The 23129-nt window shown below is 39.0% G+C and overlaps 1 protein-coding gene and 1 pseudogene across 1 annotated transcript in view; one reads left to right on the plus strand and one right to left on the minus strand.

The window, feature by feature from the left end:
- Positions 1–23129, minus strand: part of RNF24 (ring finger protein 24) — a 140598-nt gene that overhangs the window by 57596 nt on the left and 59873 nt on the right. The window lies entirely within an intron of this gene.
- Positions 6618–7551, plus strand: LOC132437626 (histone RNA hairpin-binding protein pseudogene; annotated as a pseudogene).

Below are 23129 nucleotides of genomic sequence, written 5' to 3' on the forward strand. Positions count from 1 at the left end.
CACAGCCTGAAGGGGGCTAGTGCGCCACAGCTAGCCGGGAGGGAGTCCAGGAAAAAGTCTGGAACTGCCTAAGAGGCAAGAGACCATTCTTTCGGGGTACAGAAGGAGAGGGGATTCAGAGCACCACCTAAACGAGCTCCAGAGACGGGCGCAAGCTGCGGCTATCAGAGCGGACACCAGAGACGGGCATGAAACGCTAAGGCTGCTGCTGCCGCCACCAAGAAGCCTGTGTGCGAGCACAGGTCACTATCCACACCTCCCCTCCTGGGAGCCTGTGCAGCCCGCCACTGCCAGGGTTCCATGATCCAGGGACAACTTCCCCAGGAGAACGCACAGCACGGCTCAGGCTGTTGCAACGTCATGCCAGCCTCTGCCACCGCAGGCTCACCCCGCATTCCATACCCCTCCCACCCTCTGGCCTGAGTAAGCCAGAGCCCCCTAATCAGCTGCTACTTTAACCCCGTCCTGTAACAGGTGACCTACATGCAGAGGCAGGGCCAGATCCAAAGCTGAACCCCAGGAGCTGTGTGAACAAAGAAGAGAAAGGGAAATCTCTCCCAACAGCCTCAGGAGTAGTGGATTAAATCTCCACAATCAACTTGATGTACCCTGCACCTCTGGAATACTTGAATAGACAACGAATCTTCCCAAAATTGAGGCAGTGGATTTTGGGAGCAATGTAGACTTGGGGTTTGCCTTCTGTATCTAATCTGTTCCAGATTTATGTTTATCTTAGTTTAGTATTTAGACTTTATTATCATTGGTAGATTTATTGATTTGGTTGCTCTCTTCCATTTTTAAAATATATACAGATATATATATATATATATATATATAAAATGTTTTCCTTTTTCTCTTTTTGTGAGTGTGTATGTGTATGCTTCTTTGTGTGATTCTGTCTGTATAGCTTTGCTTTTACCATTTGTCCTAGGGTTCTGTCTGTCTGGTATTTTTTTTGTAGAGTTTTTAGCACTTGTTATCATTGGTAGATTTGTTTTTCGGTTGGGTTGCTCTCTTTTTTCTTTTTTTTTATTACTTTTTAATATTATTTTTAAATTTTAATAATGTTATTTTATTTTATTATTACTTTCCTTCCTTCCTTCCTTCCTTCCTTCCTTCCTTCCTTCCTTTTCTTTCCTTCATTCTCTCTCTCCCTCCCTCCCTCCTTCCTCCCCCCCACCCCTTTCTTTCTTTCTTTTTCTCCATTATTTAAGAGCTGTGTAGCTGACAGGGTCTTGGTGCTCCAGCTAGGTGTCATGCTTGTGCCTCTGAGTTGGGAGAACCAGGTTCAGGACATTGGTCTAACAGAGACCTCCCAGCTCCATGTAATATCAAATGGCAAAAGCTCCCCCAGAGATCTCCATCTCAACGCTAAGACCCAGCTCCACTCAACGACCAGCAAGCTACAGTGATGGACACCCTATGCCAAACAACTAGCAAGACAGGAACACAACCCCACCTATTAGCAGAGAGGCTGCCTAAAATCATAATAAAGTCACAGACACCCCAAAACACACCACCAGACGCAGTCCTGCCCACCAGAAAGACAAGATCCAGCCTTATCCACCAGAACACAGGCACCAGTCTCCTCCATCAGAAAGCCTACACAACCCACTGAAACAACCTTAGCCACTGGGGGCAGACACCAAAAACAACAGGAACTAAGAACATGCATGCTGCGAAAAGGAGACCCCAAACACAGTAAGGTAAGCAAAATGAGAAGACAGAGAAACACACAGCAGTGGAAGGAGCAAGGTAAAAACCCACCAGACCAAACAAATGAAAAGGAAGTAGGCAGTCTACCTGAAAAAAAAATCAGAGTAATGATAGTAAAGATGATACAAAATCTTGGAAACAGAATGGAGAAAATACAAGAAATGATTAATAAGGACCTAGAGGAACTAAAGAGCAAACAAACAATGATGAACAACCTAATAAATGAAATTAAAAATTTTGTAGAAGGAATAAATAGCAGAATACCTGAGGCAGTAGAATGGATAAGTGACCTGGAAGATAAAATAGTGGAAATAACTACTGCAGAGCAGAATAAAAAAAAAGAATGAAAAGAATTGAGGATAGTCTCAGAGACCTCTGGGACAACATTAAACACACCAACATTCTAATTATAGGGGTCCCAGAAGAAGAAGAGAAAAAGAAAGGGACTGAGAAAATATTTGAAGAGATTATAGTTGAAAACTTCCCTAATATGGGAAAGGAAATAGTCAATCAAGTCCAGGAAGTGCAGAGAGTCCCATACAGGATAAATCCAAGGAGAAACATGCCACGACACATATTAATCAAACTATCAAAAATTAAATACAAAGAAAAAATACTAAAAGCAGCAAAAGAAAAGCAACAAATAACATACAAGGGAATCCCCAAAAGGTTAACAGCTGATCTTTCAGCACAAACTCTGCAAGCCAGAAGGGAGTGGCAGGACATATTTAAAGTGATGAAAGGGAAAAACCTACAACCAAGATTACTCTACCCAGCAAGGATCTCATTCAGATTCGACAGAGAAATTAAAACCTCTATAGACAAGCAAAAGCTAAGAGAATTCAGCACCACCAAGCCAGCTTTAAAACAAATGCTAAAGGAACTTTTTTAGGCAGGAAACTCAAGAAAAGGAAAAGACCTACAATAACAAACACAAAACAATTAAAATGGTAATAGGAACATACATATCGATAACACCTTAAATGTAAATGGATTAAATGCTCCAACCAAAAGACATAGACTGGCTGAATGGATACAAAAACAAGACCTGTATATATGCTGTCTACAAGAGACCCACTTCAGACCTAGGGACACATACACACTGAAAGTGAGGGGATGGAAAAAGTTATTCCATTCAAATGGAAATCAAAAGAAAGGTGGAGTAGCAATTCTCATATCAGACAAAATAGACTTTAAAATAAAGACTATTACAAGAGACAAAGAAGGACACCACATAATCATCAAGGGATCAGTCCAAGAAGAAGATATAACAATTGTAAATATTTATGCACCCAACACAGGAGCACCTCAATACATAAGGCAAATGCTAACAGCGATAAAAGGGGAAATCGACAGTAACACATTCTCCAGGATAGATCATATCTTGGGTCACAAATCAAGCCTTGGTAAATTTAATAAAATTGAAATCGTATCAAGTATCTTGTCTGACCACAATGCTATGAGACTAGATATCAATTACAGGAAAAAATCTGTAAAAAATACAAACACATGGAGGCTAAACAACACTACTAAATAACCAAGAGCTCACTGAAGAAATCAAAGAGGAAATCAAAAAATACCTAGAAACAAATGACAATGGAGACACAACGACTCAAAACCTATGGGATGCAGCAAAAGCAGTTCTAAGAGTGAAGTTTATAGCAATACAATCCTACCTCAAGAAACAAGAAACATCTCAAATAAACAACCTAATCTTAAACCCAAAGCAATTAGAGAATGAAGAAGAAAAAACCCCTAAAGTTAGCAGAAGGAAATAAATCATAAAGATCAGATCAAAAATAAATTAAAAAGAAATGAAAGAAACAACAGCGAAGATCAATAAAACTAAAAGCTGGTCCTTTGAGAAGATAAACGAAATTGGTAAACCATTAGCCACACTCACCAAGAAAAAAAAGGAGAAGACTCAAACTAATAGAATTAGAAATGAAAAAGGAGAAGTAACAACTGACACTGCAGAAATACAAATGATAAGGAGAGATTACTGCAAGCAACTGTATGCCAATAAAATGGACAACCTGGAAGAAATGGACAAATTCTTAGAAAAGCATAACCTTCCAAGACTGAACCAGGAAGAAATAGAAAATATAAACAGACCAATCACAAGCACTGAAATTGAGACTGTGATTAAAAATCTTCCAACAAACAAAAGCCCAGGACCAGATGGCTTCACAGATGAATTCTAACAAACAGTTAGAAAAGAGCTAACACCTATCCTTCTCAAACTCTTCCAAAATATAGCAGAGGGAGGAACACTTCCAAACTCATTCTACAAGGCCACCATCACCCTGATACCAAAACTAGACAAAGATGTTACACAGAAAGAAAACTACAGGCCAATATAACTGATGAATATAGATGCAAAAATCCTCAACAAAATACTAGGAAACAGAATCCAACAGCACATTAAAAGGATCATACACCATGATCAAGTGGGATTTATCCCAGGATGCAAGGATTCTTTAATATATGCAAATCAATCAATGTGATAAACCATATTAACAAATTGAATAAAAACCATATGATCATCTCAATAGATGCAGAAAAAGCTTTCGACAAAATTCAACACCCATTTATGATAAAAACCCTCCAGAAAGTAGGCATAGAGGGAACTTACCTGAACATAATAAAGGCCATATGACAAACCCACAGCCAACATCATTCTCAATGGTGAAAAACGGAAACCATTTCCTCTAAGATCAGGAAAAAGACAAGGTTGTCCATTCTCACCACTATTATTCAACATAGTTTGGAAGTTTTAGCCATGGCAATCAGAGAAGAAAAAGAAATAAAAGGAATCCAAATCGGAAAAGACGTAAAGCTGCCACTGTTTGGAGATGACATGATAGTAGACATAGAGAATCCTAAAGATGCTACCAGAAAACTACAAGAGCTAATCAATGAATATGGTAAAGTAGCAGGATGCAAAATTATGCACAGAAATCTCTTGCATTCCTATACACTAATGATGAAAAATCTGAAAGAGAAATTAAGGAAACAATCCCATTTACCACTGCAACAAAAAGAATAAAATACCTAGGAATAAACCTACCTAAGGAGAAAAAAGACCTGTATGCAGAAAACTATAAGACACTGATGAAAGAAATTAAAGATGATACAGATTGAGAGATATACCATGTTCTTGGACTAGAAGAATCAACATTGTGAAAATGACTATACTACCCAAAGCAATCTACAGATTCAAGGCAATCCCTATCCAACTAACCACCAATGGCATTTTTCACAGAACTAGAACAAAAAATTTCAATTTGTATGAAAACACAAAAGACCCAGAATAGCCAAAGCAATCTTGAGAAAGAAAAATGGAGCTGGAGGAATCAGGCTCCCAGACTTCAGACTATACTACAAAGCTACAGTAATCAAGACAGTATGGTGCTGGCACAAAAACAGAAATATAGATCAATGGAACAGGATAGAAAGCCCAGAGATAAACCCATGCACATATGGTCAGCTTATTTTTGATAAAGGAGGCAAGAATATACAATGGAGAAAAGACAGCTTCTTCAATAATTGGTGCTGTGAAAATTGGACAGCTATATGTAAAAGAATGAAATTAGAAAACTCCCTAACACCATACACAAAAATAAACTCAGAATGGATTAAAGACCTAAATGTAAGGCCAGACACTATCAAACTCTTTGAGGAGAACACAGGCAGAACACTCTATGACATAAATCACAGCAAGATCCTTTCTGACCCACCTCCTAGAGAAATGGAAATAAAAACAAAAATAAACAAATGGGACCTAATTAAACTTAAAAACTTTTCCACAGCAAAGGAAAACGTAAACAAGACCAAAAGACAACCCTCAGAATGGGAGAAAATATTTGCAAATGAAGCAACCAACAAAGGATTTATCTCCAAAATTTCCAAGCAGCTCATGCAGCTCAATAACAAAAAAACAAACAACCCAATCCAAAAATGGGCGGAAGACCTACATAGACATTTCTCCAAAGAAGATATACAGGTTGCCAATAAATACATGAAAGGATGCTCAGCATCACTAATCATTAGAGAAATGCAAATCAAAACTACAATGAGGTATCACCGCACACCAGTGAGAATGGCCATCATCAAAAAATCTACAAGCAATAAATGCTGGAGAGGGTGTGGAGAAAAGGGAACCCTCTTGCACTGTTGGCGGGAATGTAAATTGTTACAGCCACTATGGAGAACAGTATGGAGGTTCCTTAGAAAACTAAAAATAGAACTACCATACGACCCAGCAATCCCACTACTGGCATATACCCTGAAAACCATAATTGAAAAGGAGTCAGGTACCACGATGTTCATTGCAACTCTATTTACAATAGGCAGTACATGGAAGCAACCTAAGTGCCCACTGACAGATGAATGGATAAAGAAAATGTGGCACATATATACAATGGAATATTACTCAGCCATAAAAAAACCGAAATTGAGTTATTTATAGTGAGGTGGATGGACCTAGAGTCTGTCATACAGAGTGAAGTAAGTCAGAAAGAGAGAAACAAATACCGTATGCTAATACATATATATGCAATCTAAAAAAAAAAAAGGTTCTGAGGAACCTAGGGGCAGGATAGGAATAAAGACGCAGCTGTAGAGAGTGGATTTGAGGACACGGGGAGGGGGATGGGTAAGCTGGGGGAAGTGAGAGAGTGGCATGGACATATATACACTACCAAATGTAAAACAGATAGGTAGTGGGAAGCAATCGCATAGCACAGGGAGATCAACTAGGTGTTTGTGACCACCTAGAGGGGTGGAATAGGGAGGGTGACGCAAGGAGATATGGGCATGTATGTATACGTATAGCTGATTTACTTTGTTATAAAGCAGAAACTAACACAGCATTGTGAAGCAATTATACTCCAACAAAGATGAAACAACCAAACAGAGTCCATCAGCGTCGCGCGGAGAGGAGGTCGCCGCTGCTGCCACCGCCACCGCCGGACCCCAGGCCCCCACGACCCCGCCCGCCGCGTCGCCATGGCCTGACGGCTGCGAAGTCCCCCGGGTGCGGAAGCCGCTGCGATGGCGACGACAGCCAGCCACCCGCCACGAGATGGAGCCTGGGACGCAAGCACACGACCAAGGGGAGGCACTGGAAGTCCGAGGACGCCTAGGGCCCCCCCGAGGCCGCCGGGCGACCGCAGACCTGATAGCTTTACCACTCCCAAAGGCCCTAAGCCCCATTCTAGATGTTCAGACTGGGCAAGTGCAGTCGAAGAAGATGAAATGAGGACTAGAGTTAACAACGAAATTTCAAGATATAAAAGGAAACTCCTCATAAATGACTTTGGAAGGGAGAGAAAATCATCATTAGGAAGTTCGGATTCAAAGGAGTCTATGTCAGCATTGCCAGCTGACTTGGAGACCGATGAAAGTGTCCTGATGAGAAGACAGAAGCAGATCGACTATGGGAAGAACACCATCGCCTACGATCACTATATTAAAGTCCCAAGGCACCTTCAACAGCCTGGCATTCATCCCAAAACCCCCAACAAATTCAAGAAGTATAGTCCATGATCGTGGGACCAGCAGATCAAACTCTGGAAGGTGGCTCTGCATTTTTGGAATCCTCCAGCGGAAGAAGGATGTGATTTGCAAGAAATACGTCCTGTTGACCTCGGGGAGATGGAGATGGAATCCGCGGAGAGCAGCTCTGAGTCCCAGACGAGCTCTCAGGATAACTTCGACATGTACTGTGGCACACCCACGAAAGTTAGAAACGTGGACTGCCAGGCAGAGGACAAGTTTGACTTTAAAGCTTGTTTAACTGAACCCTTGAAAGACTTCTCAGCCATGAGCTAACTGTCGCCACCTGGAGGCCACTGGGAGCAGCGCTGCCTCCCCAGGTGGGAAGTGGCCCGCCAAGCATGCATCCTGCGTTTGTAACTGGAGGTTTCTAATAGTGTACAGTCTCATGGTGAATTGTTGTTCTTGCCTTATTTTCTTAAGAAACGTTAATTTTATGTAGAGGGAGTGTATTCTGCATATTTTAAACTGTAAAATGGAACTAAAATTCCAATTCCGAGGAAAATTGAACTCGAAGCAATCTTGCAACAATCTTAATCGCTTAATCTCCCGCATCCTTGAAGTCAACCTGACAAGTGTCAGTGTCAGTGTCCTCATAATCAGATACCTTTAATATCTTTATGGAAAGGGTTAGGGTTTGGGCTGTTTGTTAATATGTCAAGATTGGCTTTTTTCTTCATACAGAGAACTGAATAGTGAGATATTAAATTGAGCTGGTAAATTAATGGGGTTTATGTAAGTTATACAGTCTTAATTTGTTATTTGTAAATAGCACTAAGTAGGCCTTCTATCTATACTGTTTCCAAGAGTTTAGAAAGCAGAAAGATTTAGAAAGAACATTTTTTTTTACAGTCAGTTAATTTACCATGTAAAATTGTTGTGAATGATAATGTGTACAGATTTTCTGTTCAAATATTCAATTGTAAACTTCTTGTTAAGACTGTTGTGTTTCTATTGCTTTTGTATAGAATGACATTGCAAAAATAAAAAGGACCTTCTTTAACTACGTTGCCAAAAAAAAAAATTAAAAAAAAGAAAAAAAAAAGAAAAAAAAAAGAAAAATCCTTTAATGCAGGTTAGCCAATCCAAAAAAAAAAACACCCCTCATTATCAAAGGTTGTAATTAAAATTTTAATTATGATTTTATTGTGTTTTTCATCTCAACTATATAACAGAAACTCCGAGATGACAGAATCTGTGATGTTTTGATCATTATGGCATTCCCAGCATCTAGGATGTGCTGAGAATACATTTATTAAATGAAAGATTAAGTAACAATATAAACTTACCAAGTATATACACGATCAAATGAAAACTTCTCTCAAAAAACACATTTCAAACAAATATCATATATTAACGCATAAATGTGGAATCTAGAAAAATGGTACAGATGAACCGGTTTGCAGGGCAGAAATAGAGACACAGATGTAGAGAAGAAACGTATGGACACCAAGGGGGGAAAGCGGGGGTGGTGATGGTGGTGTGATGAATTGGGATTGACATATATACACTAATATGTATAAAATAGATAACTAATAAGAACCTGCTGTATAAAAAATAAATAAAATTCAACCCCCCCCCCAAAAACCACATTTCAGTGCGTTATATTGTCCCAAATGCCATGTTCTTGAGGCTCTGCAGAAGCCTTCTTGCAATAATCTAGAAGTTTCAGTTTCCGGTATCTTCCCATTCCCTTTTTTGTTCCTATTAGCTTTTTTGAGATATAATTTATGTACCTAAAATTCATTTTCAGTGTACCTTAAGTGTAATTCAATGATTTTTAGTAAATTTTGAGTTGTGCAATCATCACCATAATCCACTTCCAGATCATTTTTATCATCCCCAAAAGGAAACTGTACTCATTAGCTGTCATTCCCTATTCCAACCCCTAGCCCGAGGCAACTACTAATCCACTTCGTTTCTAAAGATTTGCCCTTTCTGGACATTTTATGTACGTGGAATCACAATATATGGTATTTTGTGTCTGGCTTCTTTCATTTAGCATAATGTCTTCAGTGTTCATCCACATTATAGCCTATATTAGTACTTTGTTTCCTTTTATTGACAAATAGTATTCCATTTTAAGGATAAACTGTATTTTCTTTATTCACTTACCAGTTGCCTGGACACTTGGATTGTTTCCATTTTTTGGCTATTATAAATAATACAGTTATAATAATGCTCAGCTGCTATGAACATTCATGTGAAACTTTTTGTGTGGACATATTTTTTCACTTCTCTTGGGTATATAACTAGGAGTGAAGTTGCTGGGTCATATGGCAACTTAATGTTTAACCTTTTGAGGAACTGCCAGACTGTTTTCTAAAGTGGCTGCACAATTTTACAATCTCAGAGGCAGTGTATGAGGGTTTGAATTTCTCCACATCCTCTCCAAACTTATCTTTTTGATTTCAGCCATGCTAGTCAATGTGAAGTGGTACCTCACTGTGGTTTTTAATTTGCATTTCATTAATGATTAGTGATACTGAGCATCTTTTCATGTGCATACTGGCCATTTGCATATTATCTTTGTTGAAATATCCGAATCCTTTGCCCAATTTTATTTCATTTTAAAAAATATTTTATTTATTTATTTAGTCATTGTTGGCTGCGTTGAGTCTTAGTTGTGGCATGCAGGATCTTTTATTGCAGCATGCGGGCCCTTCATTGTGGTGTGCAGGCTCAAGAGCACGTGGGCTCTGTAGTTTGCAGCACAGCAGGCTTTCTAGTTGAAGTGTGCAGGCTTAGTTGCCCCGTGGCATGTGGGATCTTAGTTCCCCGACCAGGGAATCGAACCCGTATCCCCTGCATTGGAAGGTGGATTCTTTACCACTGGACCACCAGCGAACTCCCTGCCCAATTTTATTTTTAAAATTTTTTTGAATTTTATTTATATTTTTATACAGCAGTTTCTTATTAGTTATCTATTTTATACCTATTAGTGTATGTATGTCAATCCCAATCTCCAATTTATCCTACCACCACCATCCCCCCCAGCCACTTTCCCCCCTTAGTGTCCCTACGTTTGTTCTCTACATCTGTGTCTCTATCTCTGCCCTGCAAACCGGTTCCTCTGTACCATTTTTCTAGGTTCCACATATACCTGTTAATACACGATATTTGTTTTTCTCTTTCTGACTTACTTCACTCTGTATGACAGTCTTTAGATCCATCCATGTCTCTACAAATGACCCAATTTCGTTCCTTTTTATGGCTGAGTAATATTCCATTGTATATATGTAACACAACTTCTTTATCCATTTGTCTGTTGATGGGCATTTAGGTTGCTTCCATGACCTGGCTATTGTAAATAGTGCTGCAATAAACATTGGGTGCATGTGTCTTTTTGAATTATGGTTTTCTCCAGGTATATGCCCAGTAGTGGCTTGCTGGATCATATGGTAATTCTATTTTTAGTTCTTTAAGGAACCTCCATACTGTTCTCCATAGTGGCTGTAACAATTTACATTCCCACCAACAGTGCAAGAGGGTTCCCTTTCATCCATACCCTCTCCAGCATTTGTTGTTTGTAGATTTTGATGATGCCCATTCTAACTGGTGTGAGGTGATACCTCATTGTAGTTTTGATTTGCATTTCTCTAATAATTAGTGATGTTGAGCAGCTTTTCATGTGCTTCTTGGCCATCTGTATGTCTTCTTTGGAGACATGTCTATTTAGGTCTTCTGCCCATTTTTGGATTGGGTTGTTTGTTTTTTTTTAATATTGAGCTGCATGAGCTGTTCACGTATTTTGGAGATTAATCCTTTGTCCGTTGATTCGTTTGCAAATATTTTCTCCCATTCTGAGGGTTGTCTTTTTGTCTTGTTTGTAGTTTCCTTTGCTTGGCAAAGTTTAAGTTTCATTAGGTCCCATTTGTTTTTTGTTTTTATTTCCATTACTGTTAGGAGGTGGATCAAAAAAGATCTTGCTGTGATTTATGTCAAAGAGCGTTCTGCCTATGTTTTCCTCTAAGAGTTTTATAGTGTCTGGCCTTACATTTAGGTCTTTAAATGCAAAAAATGTAAAAAATAAACTCCATTTTGAGTTTATTTTTGTGTATGGTGTTAGGGAGTGTTCTAATTTCATTCTTTTACATGTAGCTGTCCACTTTTCCTAGCACCACTTATTGAAGAGACTGTTTTTTCTCCATTTTATGTCCTTGCCGCCTTTGTCATAGATTAGTTGACCATAGGTGCTTTCTATTCTGTTCCATTGAACTATATTTCTGTTTCTGTGCCAGTACCATATTGTCTTGATTACTGTAGCTTTGTAGTATAGTCTGAAGTCAGGGAGTCTGATTCCTCCAGCTCTGTTTTTTTCCCTCAAGACTGCATTGCCTATTTGGGGTCTTTTGTGCCTCCATACAAATTTTAAGATTTTTTGTCCTAGTTCTGTAAAAAATGCCACTGGTAATTTGATAGGGATTGCATTGATCTGTAGATTGCTTTGGGTAGTACAGTCATTTTCACAATATTGATTCTTCCAATCAAGAACATGATATATCTCTCCATCTGTTTAGCTCATCTTTGATCTCTTTCATCAGTGTCTTATAGTTTTCCGAGTACAGGTCTTTTACCTCCTAGGTATTCTATTCCTTTTTGGGGCAATGGTGAATGGGATTGTTTCCTTAATTTCTCTTTCTGATCTTTCGTTGTTAGTGTATAGGAATGAAAGAGATTTCTGTGCATTAATTCTGTATCCTGCAACTTTACCAATTTCATTGATTAGCTCTAGTAGTTTTCTGGTGGCATTTTTAGGATTCTCTATGTATAGTATCATGTCATCTGCAGTGACAGTTTTACTTCTTCTTTTCCAATTTGGATTCCTTTCATTTCTTTTTCTTCTCTGATTGCCGTGGCTAGGACTTCCAAAACTATGTCAAATAATAGTGGCAAGAGTGGACATCCTTGTCTTGTTCCTGATCTTACAGAAATGCTTTCAGTTTTTCACCATTGAGAATGATGTTTGCTGTGGGTTTGTCATATATGGTCTTTATTATGTTGAGGTAAGTTCCCTGTATGCCCACTTTCTGGAGAGTTTTTATCATAAATGGGTGTTGAATTTTGTCAAAAGCTTTTTCTGCATCTATTGAGATGATCATATGGTTTTTCTCCTTCAATTTGTTAATATGGTTTATCACATCAATTGATTTGCATATATAGAAGAATCCTTGCATTCCTGGGATAAATCCCACTTGATCATAGTGAATGATCCTTTTACTGTGTTGTTGGATTCTGTTTGCTAGTATTTTGTTGAGGATTTTTGCATCTAGATTCATCAGTGATACTGGTCTGTAATTTTCTTTTTTTGGAGCATCTTTGTCTGGTTTTGGTATCAGGGTGATGTTGGCCTCATAGAATGAGTTTGGGTGTCCCTTCCTCTGCAATTTTTTGGAAGACTTTGAGAAGAATGGTGTTAGCTCCTCTCTAAATGTTTGATAGAATTCACCTGTGAAGCCATCTGGTCCTGGACTTTTGTTCATTGGAAAATTTTAATCACAGTTTCAATTTCATTATTTGTGATTGGTCTGTTCATATTTTCTATTTCTTCCTGGTTTAGTCTTGGAAGGTTGTACCTTTCTAAGAATTTGTCCATTTCTTCCAGGTTGTCCATTTTATTGGCATAGAGTTGCTTGTAGCTTGTAGTAGTCTCTTAGGATGCTTTGTATTTCTGTGGTGTCCACTGTAACTTCTCCTTTTTCATTTCTAATTGTATTGATATGAGTTCTCTCTTTTTCTTGATGAGTCTGGCTAAAGGTTTATCAATTTTAACTTCTCAAAGAACCAGCTTTTAATTTTATTGATCTTTGCTATTGTTTTCTTTGTTTCTATTTCATTTATTTCTGCTCTGATCTTTATGATTTCTTTCCTTCTACTAACTTTGGATTTTGTTTGTTCTTTTTCTAGTTCCTTTGGGTGTAAGATTAGATTGTTTATTTGAGATTTTTCTTGTTTCTTGAGGTAGGATTGTATTGCTGTAAACTTCCCTCTTAGAACTGCTTTTGCTGCATCCTATAGGTTTTGGATAGTCGTGTTTTTTTGTCATTTGTCTCTAGGTATTTTTTGATTTCCTCTTTGATTTCTTCAGTGATCTTTTGGTTATTTAGTAACTTACTTTTTAGCCTCCATGCGTTTGTGTTATTATTTTTTCCCTGTTGATTTCTAATCTCATAGCATTGTGGTTGGAAAAGATGCTTGATATGATTTCAATTTTCTTAAAATTTACCGAGGCTTGATTTGTGACACAAAACATGATCAATCCTGGAGAATGTTCCATGTGCACTTGAGAAGAAAGTGTAATCTGTTGTTTTTGGATGGAATGTCCTATAAACGTCAATTAAATGTATCTGGTGTATTATGTCATTTAAAGCTTGTGTTTCCTTATTAATTTTCTGTCTGGATGATCTGTCCATTGGTGTAAGTGAGGTGTTAAAGTCCCCCACTATTATTGTGTTACTGTCAACTCCCTCTTTATAGGTGTTAGCATTTGCCTTATGTATTGAGGTGTTCCTATGTTGGGTGCATAAATAATTACAATTGTTATATCTTCTTCTTGGATTGATCCCTTGATGATTATGTGGTATCCTTCTTTGTCTCTTGTAATAATCTTTATTTAAAGTCTATTTTGTCTGATATGAGAATTTCTACTCCGGCTTTCTTTTTTTTTTTTTGCAGTACACGAGCCTCTCACTGTTGTGGTCTCTCCCGTTGCGGAGCACAGGCTCCAGACGCGCAGGCTCAGCGGCCATGGGTCACAGGCCTAGCCGCTCCGTGGCATGTGGGATCTTCCTGGACTGGGACACGAACCTGTGTCCCCTGCATCGGCAGGCGGACTCTCAACCACTGCACCACCAGGGAAGTCCTCAAGTGGGTCTCTTGTAGACAGCATATATACTGGTCTTGTTTTTGTATCCATTCAGCCAGTTTATGTCTTTTGGTTGGAGTATTTAATCCATTTACATTTAAGGTAGTTATCAATGTGTATGTTCCTATTACCATTTTCTTAATTTTTATGGGTTTGTTTTTGTAGGTTCTTTTCTCCTCTTGTTTTTCCCACTTAGAGAAGTTCCTTTAGCATTTGTTGTAGAGCCGGATTGGTGGTGCTGAATTCTCTTAGCTTTTGCTTGTCTGTAAAGCTTTTGACTTCTCCATCGAATCTGAATGAGATCCTTGCTGGGTAGAGTAATCTTGGTTGTAGGTTCTTCCCTTTCATCACTTTAAATATACTGTGCCACTCCCTTCTGGCTTGTAGAGTTTCCACTGAGAAATCAGCTGTTAACCTTGTGAGAGTTCCCTTGTATGTTATTTGTCGTTTTTCCCTTGTTGCTTTCAATAATTTCTCTGTCTTTAATTTTTGTCAATTTGATTACTATGTGTCTCGGCATGTTTCTCCTTGGGTTTATCCTTCCTGGAACTCTCTGCGCTTCCTGGACTTGGGTGGTTATTTCCTCTCCCATGTTAGGGAAGTTTTTGTCATTTTTCCTTTGTTGCTTTCAATAATTTCTGTGTCTTTAATTTTTGTCAATTTGATTACTATGTGTCTCGGTGTGTTTCTCCTTGGGTTTCTCCTGCCTGGTACTCTCTGCACTTCCTGGACTTGGGTGGCTATTTCCCCCCCATGTTAGGGAAGTTTTTGACTATAATCTATTCAAATATCTTCTTAGGTCCTTTCTCTCTCTCTTCTCTTTCTGGGACCCCTATAATGAGAATGTTGTTGCGTTTAATGTTGTCCCAGAGTTCTCTTAGGCTGTCTTCATTTCTTTTCATTCTTTTTTCTTTATTCTGTTCCATGGCAGTGAATTCTACCATTTTGTCTTCTAGGTCACTTATCCATTCTTCTGCCTCAGTTATTCTGTTACTGATTCCTTCTAGTGTATTTTTCATTGCAGTTATTGTGTTGTTCATCTCTGTTTGTTCTTTAATTCTTCTAGGTCTTTGTTAAACATTTCTTGCATCTTCTCAGTCTTTGCCTCCATTCTTTTTCCGAGGTCCTGGATCATCTTCACTATCATTATTCCGAATTCTTTTTCTGGAAGGTTGCCTATCTCCACTTCATTTAGTTATTTTTCTGGGGTTTTATCTTGTTCCTTCATCTGGTACAAAGTCCTCTGCCTTTTCATTTTGTCTGTTTTTCTGTGAATGTGGTTGTCTTTCCCCAGGCTGTAGAATTGTAGTTCTTGCTTCTGCTATCTGCCCTCTGGTGGATGAGGCTATCTAAGAGGCTTGTGCAAGCTTCCTGGTTGGAGGGACTGGTGGTGGGTAGAGCTGGGTGTTGCTCTGATGGGCAGAGCTCAGTAAAACTTTAATGCACTTGTTTGCTGATGGATGGGGCTGGGTTCCCTCCCTGTTGGTTGTTTGGCCTGAGGCAACCTAGCACTGGAGGCTACCCATGTCTTTGGTGGGGTTAATGGCAGACTCTGGGAGGGCTCATGCCAAGGAGTACCTCCCAGAACTTCTGCTGCCAGGGTCGTTGTCCCCAGAGTGAGCCACAGCCACTGCCCGCCTCTGCAGGAGACCCTCCAACACCAGCAGGTATGTGTGCTTTGGTCTCCTATGTGGTCACTGCTCCTTCCCCTGGGTCCTGATTCGCACACTACTTTATGTGTGCCCTCCAAGAGGGGAGTCTCTGTTTCCTCCAGTCCTGTCAAAGTCCTGCAGTCAAATCCCACTAGCGTTCAAAGTCTGATTCTCTAGGGATTCCTCCTCCCATTGCTGGACCCCCAGGTTGGGAAGCCTGACGTGGGGCTCAAAACCTTCACTCCAGTGGGTGGACCTCTGTGGTATAAGCATTCTCCAGTTTGTGAGTCATGTACCCAGCAGTAACGGGATTTGATTTTATGTGATTGCACCCCCCTACTATCTCATTGTGGCTTCTCCTTTGTCTTTGGATGTGGGGTATCTTTCTTGGTGAGTTCCAGTGTCTTCCTGTCAATGATTGTTCAGCAGTTAGTTGTGATTCCGGTTCTCTTGCAAGAGTGAGCACATGTCCTTCTACTCCGCCATCTTGACCCTCCCTGCCCAATTTTAAACTGGGTTATTTGTTTTGTTTTCTTTTTCCTTTTTTTAAAAAAATATTTATTTATTTATTTTTGGCTGTGTTGAATCTTTGTTGCTGTGCACGGGCCTTCTCTAGTTGTGGTGAGTGGGGGTTACTCTTCTTTGCGGTGCACAGGGTTCTCATTGTGGTGCGCAGGCTTCTCATTGCAGTGGTTCCTCTTGTTGCAGAGGACGGGCTCTAGACACGTGGGCTTCAGTGGTTGTGGCACGCGGGGTCAGCAGCTGTGGCTCATGGGCTTAGGTGCTCCGTGGCATGTGGGATCTTCCCAGACCAGGGATTGAACCCATGTCCCTTATATTGGCAGGTGGATTCTTAACCACTGCACTCCAGGGAAGTCCCTATTTGTTTTGTTTTCTTTTTTTTAAGGATTAAAAAAATAAATTTATTTATTTTATTTATTTTTGGCTGTGCTGGGTCTTCATAGCTGTGCAGTCTTTCTTTAGTTGCGGCGAGCAGGGGCTACTCTTTGTTGTGGTGCGCAGTTTTCTCATTGCAGTGGCTTCTCGTTGTAGAGCATGTGCTCTAGGCAGGCGGGGTTCAGTAATTGTGGCATGCTGTCTCAGTAGTTGTGGCTCAAGGGTCCTAGAGCGCAGGCTCAGTAGTTCTGGCGCATGGGCTTAGTTGCTCTGTGGCATGTGGGATCTTCCCGGACCAGGGCTCAAACCCGTGTCCCTTGCATTGGCAGGTGGATTCTTAACTGTTGTGCCACCAGGCAAGCCCTCCCTATTTGTTTTCTTATTATTAAGTAATAAACGTTCTTTATATATTCTGCATACATGTGCTTTATTAGATATATAATTTGCAAATCTCTTCTCCCAGTTTTAGGCTTGTCTTTTCACTTTAATGGTATCTTTTGAATCATAAAAGTTTTAAATTTTGATGAAGTTCATCTTATCAATTTTGTCTTTATTTTTTATTTTTCATTTTTTATTTTTTTGCGGTATGCGGGCCTCTCACTGCTGTGGCCTCTCTCGTTGTGGAGCACAGGCTCTGGATGCGCAGGCTCAGCGGCTATGGCTCACGGGCCCAGCCACTCCGCGGCATGTGGGATCTTCCCGGACCAGGGCACGAACCCGTGTCCCCTGCATCGGCAGGTGGACTCTCAACCACTGCGCCACCAGGGAAGCCCCAATTTTGTCTTTATTGCTTGTACTTTTGGTGCTGTATCTAAGAAATGTTTGTCTAACTCAAGGTCATAAAGATTTACTTGTATGTTTTCTTTTAAGAGTTTTACAGTTTTAGCTATGTAATCTATAGCTCTATGATCTATTTTGAGTTAATTTATGTAGATTGAGCAAGACAAACGTTCATCTCTCCACCCTGATTAGTATTATCTACTGGAAGAGGTTGTCGGTCACTTTACATTAAGCACACCATTGTGAACTTTAGTCTAATTCAACAAGGCAGGATTTCCCTGGTGGTGCAGTGGTTAAGAATCCTCCTGCCATAACAGGGGACACGGGTTCAAGCCCTGGTCCAGGAAGATCCCACATGCTGCGGAGCAACTAAGTCCGTGTGCCACAACTACTGAGCCTGTGCTCTAGAGCCCGTGAGCCACAACTACTGAAGCCCGTGCACCTAGAGGCCGTGCTCCGCAACAAGAGAAGCCACCGCAATGAGAAGCCTGCAGACCGCAATGAAGAGTAGTCCCCGCTCACCGCAACTAGTGAAAGCCCGTGTGCAGCAATGAAGACCCAACACAGCCAAAAATAAAAAATAAATAAATTCAAAAACAGAAATATAAATGCTTCTAAATATGAAAAATAAATGAGAATTTAGTTGACAACTTCTAAAAACAAAAAACAAAAAACTAATTCAAGAAGGCACTGTGTGCCAGGTCTGTAGTAAAGAAAGGAATAAGAAAAATGTGTTCAGAGAAGGGGAGAAGTTCATCATTTTGCATAGCTTAATAGAAAGTCAAATGACCATAAATGTAAGAATTTATTTCTGGACTCTGGATTCTATTACGCTGAGCTATATGTCTAACTTTTTAAAATTTGCCTGCACAGGGTCTTAGTTATGGCAGGCAGGCTCCTTAGTTGTGGCAGGAGGGCTCCTTAGCTCTGGCATGCAAACTCTTAGTTGCAGCATGCATGTGGGATCTAGTTCCCTGACCAGGGATTGAAGCTGGGCCCCCTGCATTGGGAGCTCAGAGTCCCAGCCACTGCACCACCAGGGAAGTCCCTCATTGAGCTATATGTCTATCTTTATGCCAGTATCACACTGTCTTGATTATGATAACTTTATAGTAAGTTTTAAAATCAAGAATTGTTAAGTCCTCCAACTTTGTTCTTTTTCACATTGTTTTGGCTTTTTGGGGTCTTTGTCATTTCATATAAATTTTAGGATCAGCTTGCTAATTTCTGCAAAAGATTCAACTGGGATTTTTGAAGGAAATTGCTTTGAATCTATAGATAAATTTGGGAAGAATTGCCATGTTAATAATGTTGTCTTCAAATCCATGAATATGGAATTTCCATTTATTTAGATACTCTTTAAGGTTTACAGCAATGTTTTGTAGTTTTCAGTGTACAAGTCTTGAACTTTTTTGTTAAATGTATTCCAAAGTTTTTTACTCTTTTTAATGCTATTGTGAATGAAATTATTTTGGATTGTCCATTCCTAATATATAGAAATAAAATTGATTTTTTGGTATAATGATCCTGTATCCTGTGACCTTACTGAATTCATTTATTAGTTCTAGTTTGTGTGTGTGTGTGTGTGTGTGTGTGTGTGTGTGAATTCCTTGGCATTCTCTACATGCAGAATCATTTCATCTGTAAAGAAAGACAGCTTTACGTCTTCCTTTCTAATCTGAATGCGTTTTATTTTTCTTTCCTGACTATATTGGTTAGAACCTCCAGTGCAATGTTGAAAAGAGGTGGTGAATGCAGATATCTTTGTCTTGTTCCCAATCTTAGAGAGAAAGTGTCTAGGCTTTCACCATTAATTATGATGTTAGCTGTAAGTTGTTTTTTTTTTTTTTTTTTTTTTTGCGGTATGCGGGCCTCTCACTGTTGTGGCCTCTCCCGTTGTGGAGCACAGGCTCCGGACACGCAGGCTCAGTGGCCATGGCTCATGAGCCTAGCAGCTCCATGGCATGTGGGATCTTCCCGGATTGGGGCACGAACCCATGTCCCCTGCATCAGCAGGCGGACTCTGAACCACTGTGCCACCAGGGAAGCCCAGCTATAAGTTTTTATACAGTAGTTTCATGTAGAAGATTCTTCTATTCTTAGTTTGTTGAGAGTTTTTAATCATAACAGTGAGTCTATTACGTTAATTGGTTTTCTCATGTTAAACTAACCTTGTATAGGTATAAACCTCACTTGGTCAGAATCATTTTTATATGTTCCTAGGATCAGTTTATTAATATTTTGTAGATGATTAAAAAAATTAATCTATTTATTTATTTATTTTTGGCTGCGTTGCATCTTTGTTGCGGTGCATGGGCTTCTCATTGTGGTGGCTTCTCTGATTGCAGAGCATGGGCTCTAGGCATGCACTCTTCAGTAGCTGTGCTCAGTAGTTGTGGCTTGCGGGCTCTAGAGCATAAGTTCAGTAGTTGTGGTGCACAGGCTTAATTGCTCCATGGCATGTAGGATCTTCCTGGAATAGGGCTCAAACCTGTGTCCCCTGCACTGACAGGCAGACTCTTAACCACTGCACCACCAGCATAGTCCCTGTAGATGACTTTTGAAGATATAGTCATAAGGGATATTGGTCTGTTGGCATGAAGTTGTTCATAGCTCAGGGGTTAGTAAAGTATGACCCATAGCCCATTTTCACATGGCCCCCAAATTAGGAATGGTTTTTAATTTTAAAAGGTGTGTTAAAAAGCAAACAAACAAGACTATATGACAGAAACTATATGTGGCCCTCAAAGCCTAAAATATTTACTATCTGGCCCTTTATAGAAAAAAAAAATGCCCACTCCTGGTCTAGCTAAAGGCTTCTCAATTTTGTTGTTCTTTTCAAAGAACCACCTTCTGATTTCATTTGATTTTCTTTCCTCTATGGTTTTTCTGTTTTGTATTTCACTGATTTCTACTCTAATTTTTATTATATCCAGCCTCTACTTGCTTTGGGTTTAGTTTGCTCTTCTTTTTCTAGTTTCTTATAGTGGAAGCTTAGGTTATTGATATGAATTATTTACTCTTGTCTAATATAGGTATTTACAGCTATAAATGTCCCTCTAGTTTCTGCTTTAACTATGTACCATTAATTTTTTATAATCACCAATGATCTAATTTTTTGAGCAATGATTTAATGAAAGTAATTTATTAAAGAACAAATTTATAAAAACTCTAGTAGCAAATGATTATTACAAAAGTGATACCTTTGATTATAAATTTCAAAATTTTGGTTTACCACAACTTCTCAAGAGCATATACCCTACATATGCTTAAAAATTTTGAGATGAAATTTACATAACATAAAATTAACCATTTTAAAGTGAGCAAATTCAGTGACATTTACTGCCTTCACAATGCTGTGCAACCACCAACTTTACCTAAGTCCAAAACATTTCATTACTCTAAGTTCAATAAAATCCTGTACCCATGAAGCAGTTACTCCCTAAATCTTCCCTCTCCACAGCCCTGGTAACTGCCAAACTACTTTCTATTACTATGGATTTATCTATTCTGTATATCTCATATATGGAATCATACAATATAGGACACTTTGTATTTGGCTTTTTTCACTTAGCATAATGTTTTTGAGGATCACATCCATGTTGTAGTGCATATCAGTACTTTTTTATGGCTGAATATATTCCATTATCTGTATATATCACAATTAAAAATTAATTTTAATTACTATTTTATATTGGAATATAGTTGATTTACAATGTTGTGTTATCTGCAGGTGTACAGCAAAGTGATTCAGTTATATATATACACATATCTATTCTTTTTCAGATTCTCTTCCTATATATGTTATTACAGAATATTGAGTAGAGTTCCCTGTGCTATACAGTAGATCCTGTTGATTATCTATTTTATATACAGTAGTGTGTATATGTTAATCCCAAACTCCTAATTTATCCCTCCCCCTCATTTTTCCCCTTTGCTAACCATAAGTTTGTTTTTGAAATCTGTGAGTCTATTTCTGTTTTGTAAATGAGTTCATTTGTATGATTTTTTTTTAGATTCCACATACGAGTGATATCATAGGATATTTGTCTGTCTCTGTCTGACTTACTTCCCTAAGTATGATAATCTCTAAATCCATCCATGTTGCTGCAAATGGCATTTTCATTCTTTTTTATGGCTGAGTAATATTCCATTGTATATATGTACCACATCTTCTTTATCCATTCCTCTGCTGATGGACATGTAGGTTGCTTCCATGTCTTGGCTATTGTAAAGGGTGCTGCAATGAACATTGGGGTGCATGTATCTATTTGAATTATGTTTTTTTCCAGGTATATGCCCAGGAGTGGGATTGTTGGATGATATGTCAGCTCTAGTTTTAGTTTTTTAAGGAACCTCCATACTGTTCTCCATAGTGGTTGTACCAATTTACATTGCCACCAACAGTATAGGAGGGTTCTCTTTTCTCCACACCCTCTCCAGCATTTATTGTTTGTAGATTTTTTGATGATGGCCATTCTGACTGGTGTGAGGTGATACCTCACTGTAGTTTTGATTTGCATTTCTCTAATAATTAGTGATGTTGAGCATTTTTTCATGTGCTTTTTGGCCATCTGTATGTCTTCTTTGGAGAAATGTCTATTTAGATCTGTCCATTTTTTGATTGGGTTGTTTTTTTGATATTGAGCTGCATGAGCTGTTTGTATATTTTGGAGATTAATCCCTTGTTGGTCACTTTGCAAATATTTTCTCCCATTCTGTGGGTTGTCTTTTTGTTTTGTTTATGGTTTCCTTTGCTGTGCAAAAGCTTTGACGTTTCATTAGGTCCCACTTGTTTTTGTTTTTATTTTCATTACTCTAAGAGGTGGATCCAAAAATATATTGCTGCTATTTATGTCAAAGAGTGTTCTGCCTATGTTTTCCTCTAAGAGTTTTATAGTGTCTGGCCTTACATTTAGGTCTTTAATCCAGTTTGAGTTTATTTTTGTGCATGATGTTAGGGAGTGTTCTAATTTCACTCTTTTACATATTAGAAGAGTGTTCTAATTTCAACCTTTTACATATAAAACTGTCCAGTTTTCCCAGCACCACTTATTGAAGAGACTGTCTTTTCTCCATTGTATGTTCTTGCCTTCTTTGTTGTAGATTAATTGACCATAGATGCGTGGGTTTATTTCTGGACTTTTATCCTGTTCCATTGATCTATATTTCTGAATTTTGTGCTAGTACCATACTGTTTTGATGACTGTAGCTTTGTAGTATAGCCTGAAGTCAGGGAGCCTGATTACTCCAGCTCCATTTTTCTTTCTCAGGATTGCTTTGGCTATTCAGGGTCTTTTGTGTTTACGTATAAATTAAAAAAAATTTGTTCTAATTCTGTGAAAAATGCTGTTGGTAAAGAAAATATTTTCAAGAGGCCATATTCAATAAGGAACAAATAAGTGACTTACTTCTTTTTTAAAAAATTTTATTTTTGGCTGCAGTGGGTCTTCATTCAAGCCCAGTGTGTGGGAGAGCAGGGGCTGCTCTTCATTGCGGTATGCAGGCTTCTCATTGCGGTGGCTTCTCTTCTTGCAGAGCATGGGCTCTAGGTATGTGGGCTTCAATAGTTGTGGCACACAGGCTTAGTAGTTGTGGCTTGCGGGCTCTAGAGTGCAGGCTCAGTAGTTGTGGCGCATGGGCTTAGGTGTTCCGTGGCA

This window comes from Delphinus delphis, chromosome 15, assembly GCF_949987515.2.
Source record: "Delphinus delphis chromosome 15, mDelDel1.2, whole genome shotgun sequence".
Taxonomy (NCBI): domain Eukaryota; kingdom Metazoa; phylum Chordata; class Mammalia; order Artiodactyla; family Delphinidae; genus Delphinus; species Delphinus delphis.